The sequence below is a fragment of the Tachypleus tridentatus genome, chromosome 8 (assembly GCF_004210375.1).
Source record: "Tachypleus tridentatus isolate NWPU-2018 chromosome 8, ASM421037v1, whole genome shotgun sequence".
In the NCBI taxonomy this organism is placed as follows: Eukaryota; Metazoa; Arthropoda; class Merostomata; order Xiphosura; family Limulidae; genus Tachypleus; species Tachypleus tridentatus.
Window position 1 is genome coordinate 98,267,083 of NC_134832.1, and position 9,490 is coordinate 98,276,572.

Here is a 9,490-nt window from a genome sequence, read left to right on the forward strand (position 1 = left end):
GTTAGTGACCTCGTCTCGCTATCTGCAAAACACGGGATCGACTTCCAATCACCAAACATGATCGTCATTTCAGTCGCATGTGGATAATAATGTGACTATATGTTGGTAAAAGAGTAGCCCAAGAGTTATTAGGAACGTTTGACATAGATTGCACTCGTGTAACTTTCCACGAAATCCCAAACAAACCAATCATGATTATGAAAATTCTGGTCTTGATAGCAGCCCTTGTGAATTACATGTGAAAAAAAAAGTCATGAAAATGTTCAAAAAATTTAATTAAAGTGAATGTTATGTGGTCAAACATCTTTTTCTACAGCATAACTTTCATGTGCTGCTTCTCCAAACTGGTTATAGTTTTTACTTATGTTTGATCAGAAAGTATTTCGCATGCTTGGGAAGTTCCTTACATTACACTTTGCAACTGAAGTTAAGAAGATTTGTTTTATTTGTTTCAAATTTCGCGCAAAGCTAAACAAGGTCTGTCTGCGCTAGCCGTATTCCTCGGGGTCTTTTAAGAAATTTGCAACAACAGTTTTACTACACCAAATCTCACCACCGATGGCACGTTGAGAGAGACTTTGCTTTTTCAGGTCGACAATTTTGCCACGTTCAATTTCTGTCAACTTTTTATCCTTTGCCATGTTTTTACCCAATGTAACACAGGAGATGTCAGTGGGAGATATTGACAACACTAATGCTTGGACACAAATGACTAAATTTCGTTACGTGTTTAGCGATTAACGCTTCGTTTCAGTATGGTCTTAAACTTTTGACCAGCTAATAATTAGGCAAATTTCATAGTGTTCACATTTTCCCTATTAAATGCCAAAAAAGTTTTAATTTTTATTTTCCCTTTTCTTATTTCCTCTTTCGAAGCTCTACTGAAATAATTGGTTGAGTCTAACAACGCAAAATGCATATTTTTTCTTCATGTTCATTGGCCTTAAGATTTTGGTCAGCAGTGTATTTTGTTGACGGTTCACGAGATGTATATTACTTTTATGCTGATACAGAGATGCACTTAACTTGATGTGAATGCTAGTTAGGTCTATTCTTCACACGTGAGTTTCTTTTCGATGAAAATATCTAATGTTCTCGTAAGTATACTAACGTGCGAAGAAAATTCACTGATGTTTGTGAAGTTTGAAATCTATAAACGTTCCTGTTCAAATATCTGTAGATTTCCAGTTAATAAGAATTTGTCATAATCATAGCTTCCGAGGCTTATAATATATTGTTCTTTCTTAGCGTGTTGATTTATAATCTTTAGGCGACATTTTCGAAACTTTGCTTGACCCAACAATATTAGAAATACGCTGGTACATCGTAAAATATATATAGTTGTTTCTTATTCTCGAGAATCTTTTACAAATGTACAGAACAGGCACGAAAATATTGAGTACAATAAGTAGCTGTGCTGCTCATAACTATATACATATATATCTTATATAACAAAGATAGGGGTTCGTTTAAACCCCTTGAACCTCCCTGAATACGTGTCTGATATATATATATATATAGTTTTACATTTTGAAAATAATACAGTTTATCACAATTGTAACAAAATTAAGATAACAATGGGAATCGAAATAACACTGATTTGGAAATTTCAACTTGAATGGACTAAATAGCTAGACCAGAGACTAGGATTCAGGTACAACCGTCCCTGATTTTGAACTACTGAACAAAATGGACGCAGCTAGACAGTATCACCTGCTGATACAAGAACTTTATAGACGAGCAGGATTGCCTGTCAGTTTACATATCCAGCTCATGGTGCAGGTCCAGGAGCATCACGTCCTGAACCTTATGTCTATTTGACATCACTAACTAAGATTTGTTTCATTCTAAACTGTTTTACAATTTAGGAAGTACATGTGAAGAGTTTTCCGAGGTCATAAAGTAGCGAAGTATAATTAACGGTTACACATTAAGTATCAATTATATTTGAAACAATGTTATTGGTTTATCATTCTAGGCCACAATCGAAATTAAACAGTCACCATAGTTTTCATTTATGTAATATAGTTCTACAAGATCAGTCATTGCTCCACTGAACACACAGCCCAAAATTAGAATTAACAGCACACACTTTTATATGTAATTTCATCATTTCTAATATAAAATGTTGCTAGTAATCTGCACACTATTGTTAAATGTGATTGTAATTGATGTTATTTCGCTCAAAAAGTTATGAACACATATCCTATTCTCCTATAGTATGTAGTTCATATTACCCAAAAACGTTCAAGAAAATCAAATTATAATAGACTTAATATGTATGATGAATATATTTATATCAAAGGGCAGAGCATGATGAGTTCAAATATTAGTCATTCTACTATTAACCTATCCTGATTTGTACAACATATGTCTGAAGTGGAATGATCCTTTCTTCTTACACATTCTTCAACTGGGGTAGATTCCAGTGCCTAAACTTATGTCTGAAGTATGGCTTATCCCATTTCTACCACATATGTCTGAGGTATAACTTATGTATTTCTTTTCACGTGTCACTCACCTTTCACTGATTCTTTTCTTTTAATGCGTGTCTAACCTGTAGTTTATCCCATTCTCTCAACACTAACTTGAACTTAGAATTATACAATGGTCTTTACACTTGAGTGACGTGTGACTGATCCTAATCTTAACATGTATCTTATCTGTGGCTCATCCTATTTACTGCACATGCAAGTGTCCTGTGGCTATTCCCAGATTCTTCATGTGCGTCTTAACTATGTTTCATCAGATCCTATTAAATAATGTACGTTCCCGTTCTGTTCACACGTGTCTGACCTTTAGTTTTTCCTTTCTTTTCTCGCGTGTTTAACCTGTCGCTAATGCCATATTCTTCTCACTTGTCTGACGTGCACCTTAATGTAATTTATACATAAGTATATCTCACCTCTAGATACTACCATATATTCCATGAGTGTGAACTGTGAATAATATCAAACACTTCACACGTGTGTAACTTGTAGCTAATAACATTATCCCCACCTCTGTCTTAACTGCAATGGAACCTTACATTTTTAGATATATACTGCTCATCCAATTCTCTTTACAGATGTTTGACCTGTAACTCACCACATTCTCTTCAGAAGTGTTGAACCTGTGGCTGTGTATAATGTCTTCATGCATATAAGTCCTTTGACTGATCTGGGCCCGGCATGGCCAAGCGTGTTAAGGTGTGCAATTTGTAATCTGTGGGTCGAGGGTTCGCATCCCCGTCGCGCCAAACATGCTCGCCCTTTCAGCCGTGGTGGCGTTATAATGTGACGGTCAATCCCACTATTCGTTGTAAAAGAGTAGCCCAATAGTTGGCGGTGGGTGGTGATGACTAGCTGCCTTCCCTCTAGTCTTACACTGCTAAATTAGGGACGGCTAGCACAGATAGCCCTCGAGTAGCTTTGTGCGAAATTCAAAAAACAAACAAACAAACTGATCTAATGTGTTGACAAGTACCTTACTTGGGGTTCATTTTAATCTGTTCATAATTGTCTAATATGCGACTTCAGAGGACACTACAGAAGAGAGAAGATATAGAAAAGTTAAGCTCTTACATATTCTGCAAATTTATTTAATATTAATGTTATAATTTGTAGGAATTTGGGTTAAATAGCCCAGGACTAACTAGAAGTGAAAAGATTAGTAAATGAATGTAATACGGTTATAGTTTTAAGTCAGAGTTTGATCATGTAAATTTTACTTGTACTTTAAAAAAACAGTACGTGCATCGGAACTTTAGGCTTATGTCTACTGGTAAATAGTAAAACTTGCCAAATACATTGCACTCTTATTTAACGGCGGGTGTACATCAAAGACTAGTTATTGTCACTTCTAATCACGTTCTATACAACTGAAGGTAAACATTATTTAAAGTGAAAAATTCGTTATAAAAGAAATTGTTTTTAAATGCCACCTTAACAGTAACAGTTTTGACAATAGTCTTCTGGTATTTGCTGGAGTATTTTTTGTCAACTTCAGTGTTAAGTACTTTTACTGAATCTAGTAATGAAGATGTACAATTTGTGTATAGTTTCTACTTTTCAAGATTGGAGGCTATCACAATTATAGTAGAGACAATGTATAAAGATAAGTGCAGGCTGTGGGAAATGGAAGCAGGATTTCAGGTGAAGCTTAAGCTTTTATATACAAGTGATACATTTGCTAACAATGATATTAGAAAGAAAGAGTACTAATGGAGTAAAAATAATTAATTTAGTTGTAATTAACCTATTCTGTTGAGCAACAAATTTCAGCTTTTGGAGAAGAATTTCCAGAGGAAAACCTAGAAGGGTCAGAAAAGAATGTGGGATGATAAGATTACCATTGTAGATGATTCTTTGATAAGAAGTGTGGCTAGAATAATCTGTGGGGTAAATAGAGAGAAAAGAATTAGATTATGTTACTCAAGGGCACAGGTGGAGGATATAAATGACTCAACAGGAGATATAATATAGGGGACTAAAAGAGAACTACAGCATTGGTAAAGCTAGGTGGAATGTTTAAATTATCTACAGACTGGTACCACTACAGCATCGATAAAGCTAGGTGAAATGTTTAAATTGTCTCATACAAAGTTACCAAGAAAGAAATAGGTCAGAACTTTTGTGTAGTATCAATATGAAAAGAGTGTTTAAAGGTGTAAGTAAGAAGGCTGCTGATTTACTGGCTTTATCTGTAACCAATGAACAGTGGTTTGGGTTCTGGTTTTGAGAATTAGGAAATGATCAAAGAAAAACACATTTATGTCAGATGTACAATCAGGTAGTTGTGTACACTACTTGGAAGATCGTAGGAATACCAGAAAACCTTGTATAAAAAACTCATATTTGAAGTTGAAATTCATTTGAAAAGTAAATAAATAAGTTAAATTCACTGTCAGATTAGCCAGTGGAGTCTCTGAAGCCTATAAATCAATAAGATGAGAGAATGCTGACTATTGATTGCAAACAACTATGGATTTGCCAGGCTTTTAAGTGTTATTATCAAATGAAAAACTACTTCCAAACCAATGATGTGAGTTTTTAAATAAAGGAAACTTTCATCTACAACATAAGGAGAGACTACTAACTCTTGACTGTGACTTTCTACAACTATAATAAACATGTTCTGACACTGAATCAAATTTTGACAGCTAAAACACGTTATTTCAGACAGAAGCTTTATAGCCTCTTACGCTAGACGCTCAGTAGTGCAAATATTAATTCCTGCAAAGCACAACACAGTTCACTAACAACTGTGAGACGAATGATACAGAAAAAAAAACATTATTTTACAGATGAGTATATTATAATCCTAGAATCAAATAAACTAATTCAGAGATAACCTGGAACAACGTCATTATTTTTTGTACAGTGATGTTATCCATATACTAGAAGTATGGTAGAGGTAAGAATAAGCATTAGTGGTTGTATTGACATTTACATCCTATGGAATGGTGACAAAAATGCTTCAGAGGAACCACATCCTACAGCCTGTCTTATGTGATATAGCTGGTTTTGATTTTAACTGAGTGATTGATAACACTCACCTTCGCCATCTACACTGATCAGTGCATTCTTTGAAGAGGGAGAGATTAGCAATGAAGTGCATTCTCTCAGACTTCATTCCTATCAGCCATGTATGGGATGTTATCAACTGACTAAGGACACTAAGTATGTTGTGGAAACAGTTCTTTGAGAAACTGACTGAGGATATGTCATAATTTAACTAAAATACTCATTTTTTTATGTTAATGCTCTTGATAACTACACCTCATGTAAAAGTGAAATACCGTGAATCTGTTAAACCATTTCTTAAAAATTATAACAGCTTCCTATCAGAGAAAATTACATACTGGAGCGAAATTCCACACGAATCTGGCCATCAGTGTAAGTTAATTACATATACTATTTTTACGTTTTTACTTGCAAAGTTAGAAGACATTGTTTCATTAATTGAATATCGTTGTTTTTAAGGATATTTTCGACCGTAATCCCAATAATATCTTTTGAGGTTTGGGCATCTTACGAGATTTACGTTAGTTCTAAATACATGTATTAAGCTAACAATCCAAAATAATTTAGATAATAATAATAATCAGTTAATGACACTTGCTATATTAATTTGCATAGCAAACGCAATGAAAGAAAGTGACAATAAATAAAAGTACTTAAATAACCCTGTCGACTGAAACTATTTAAAAAAAGAAAACGTGTCGAAACCATAACCTTATTACATCATGCATATTTTTTCTCCCTAGATATGTTTGTGTTGTTTTGCTTATAACAAAACCACAACGGGCTATGTACTGTGTCCACCTAGAGGAATCTAACCCCTGATTTTACAGCTGTAAATCTATACACTAACCCTTGGACTTTCCATAAATTATATACTAAATCATCCCTATAGTAAAACGTCAAACGTTAATTACATATGTGACAATTTAAAACACACATTATAGTTAAAAATGTGTCGACTTATTAAGAGTAATTTTAACATAGTAAAAATGTTTATGAATATACAGAATAATAAGTAAATGATAAAATAACGCCTAAACTGTTCTTGAAAACATAACAATGTCAAATGTAGTGCAGAAAACAATGATAAAAAAATAAAACATGCTAAACATAACACGTAGTATGTCTGAAATCTTTAGCATTCTCACTATAACTGTCAACTGTTTAAGTCCTCTAGTGGCACAGCGCCATGTCTCCAGATTTCTACCAGTAGAAATCGGGTTTCAATACTCGTGTAGCTTTCTGTTTAATTAAAGACAAAAACAACGATCAACTGTTACAACAAGTAACAAATTTAAATAATAATATAGGAAATAAAGTTACAACACTCGTTCGAGTAATAAAGAAAACAATCTTAAAAGACAGTTTAAGAAAACTAATAGCTCAATGTCATAGAATACATGAAAATGTTTTATAACTTATATTAACTATATATATAATAGTAAGTTAAACTAACGGAAAGGAGCCTTTGTGCCATAGCAGTATGTCTGCGGAGTTATATATGCTAGGAACCATGTTTCAATACGCGTGGTACTCGAAACAAGTTAGCCCATTGTAGAACTATGGGCTTACCTAAAGACAAACTAATGGAAGGTAAAAACAATAATGTTCAATATGTCAAATTGTTTCTCCATAAAACGATATTCAAAGGAAGTACTGGGTATACATCAAAGTTTACAAAAGTATGTAATAGTCTAGTAATTACTGAACTCATAATGAGTTTAAAAAACATTTTCCAGTGGATATAATATATACCTTTATTCTAAACGCATCATGAGAAGTTTTATTATGAAAAATGAGAGTGAAACTAGGGCTTTATTCACAAAATATTTTGATAATGAAAAATATTCTGTTCTATTTAATAAGCTAAGAATAGTAAAAATATAAACATAATTTGCCTTAGGGTGGCCAAATGTCCTGTTTTTGTCAGGATAATCTTATTATTTGGTATTTTTTTCAACTATTCCAAGAAGTTAACGGATGAACAAAACACCCCAGTTTTACTAGATGCATCAAAATGTCAGTCACACCGAATCGCAAGTGTCACGGTTCTACTTAACTTGCTCATTATTGTAACATTCGAAAAATTGCTTCCATATACATATATGTATTAAAAGGTGAAATGATTTAATAAGATGAATACATATATGTATATGGAAGCAATTTTTCGAATTAGATATCTGTTGGTCATAATTAATTTTGTCAGATTAATTTTTAATTAATTGTTCTTACATTTTACCCTCGTTTCTTGGTAATTTAAAGTATTTATTTAAAGTTAGTACATGGTAAAACTCGTTAGAGAGAGAGAAATAACCAATCACCGAGAAGATCTGTATTCATGGTATTTTTCAATCTACTCATTCAATATTGACTTTGGCCAGAGTAAGCCAAAACCTGAAACGGTGTGAGATAAAAGTACTAAGCTCTTACTATCGTAATTTTACAATGTCTCGTTTTTTGTTTACATATATCATTACTTGAATAACCAAAAATAGTTCGTTTGACTACTAACTTTGAAGATACATTTAACAGACTGAGCATACCTGACTCTGGAATATCCACATATTTTGTAAAGAGATGCCAATGATTTTACAAAGAAAAATGTTTTTTTTCAATTACAACATAATAAAGAACATATAACTGAAAACAGTAAGGCAATACATGCTGTAGAAAGAAGATATTGCTCAACTCAAAGAGAATTATTTTGTGTTGTTTGAATATTCACTTAATAAGAATATTATGTACATAGACAATAGTCTATGGAGCAGGATAGGCGATTCAAGCTAAATGTCATTCACCAGGACCATTCTTGGAAGTATGTTGTTGAAAGAAGAGTCAAAGGGATGACTAAGAGAAGAATTTGTTAGAGGAAACTCAAACTATGCTTCCTGACAATCTGTAGTGTCTAATGAAGGTCACACTTAGAGAGTAAAATTGAAGGTTTTCTTAATCTATGCTTATCAATGTTTTAATTTAACTAAGATGAAATAGAACACATATATCAGGATCAGGAGAACAGTTGTGGAAAAACCCTGGGAGACTAAAATCTACAGAATTTCAACAGTATTCAATTGTTAAAGAATGGAAGGCATTTGTCGACATTTATAACTTTATTATATTCGTAATGACTCGAAATCCACTTGAAGTAAAAATCTATTCTCAAGGCTGCTGGTATGGGTATTAGCACTTTAATTAAAATAAAGTACAGAACAACGTTTCAATCTTTTTAGGTCATCTTCAGGTTTGTTAAAAACTGTTTATTTGTTCGATTTTGTAATTAAATACGATTTGTATGAACGTGATGACAAAGGAGTTAGATTACAGAAAACTTAACAAACTACACTTACGTAATCACAAGCTCTTCAATCCTGAAAAGGAAAGCGAGAGAGCAAACAACTACTACTCTCTCTTACTTCTCTTTGTTTCTGTTACAGATTATTGTAACGTACTTCTTTACATGGAAACAGCTGAAAAAGCATTCCACCAACTATTGACAATAAATTTTTGCTGTTTGTTTATCGTGATAAAATGTAGAAAATGTTGGCAACTCAGTCTAATCTTAAGTCAGTCACTGAAGTCTGGCAGGCTTAGTGTTAAAGAAGATAATAACGATCCACAATTGAATGGCGAAATATTAATACTGATCAGAGGTGTGTCTTTGACAAAATAAGTGCTCGCCTTCATCATCAACAAATGCATGAAAAGAAGTATGTCAGTGCAACAAACGTAAGCCTCTTAGAAAATATTTGTTGTTTCACTTTGTTCGTAGTATAATTCTTTACTGAAATATTTATTTTCCTTTGTTGACTTATTGTGTACACAATATACTGCTACTCTTGGAGAAATCTAATGAACACACTTTGTTAACATACTTTTGATAGAGCGATGCTGGCTTTGTAAACTGCTTCTTGCAGGCCTTTTAAACAGGTGTATGGGAATATTCAATTTTTGACGCATTAATGAGCTTTGAGTAGGTGTTTTATTAT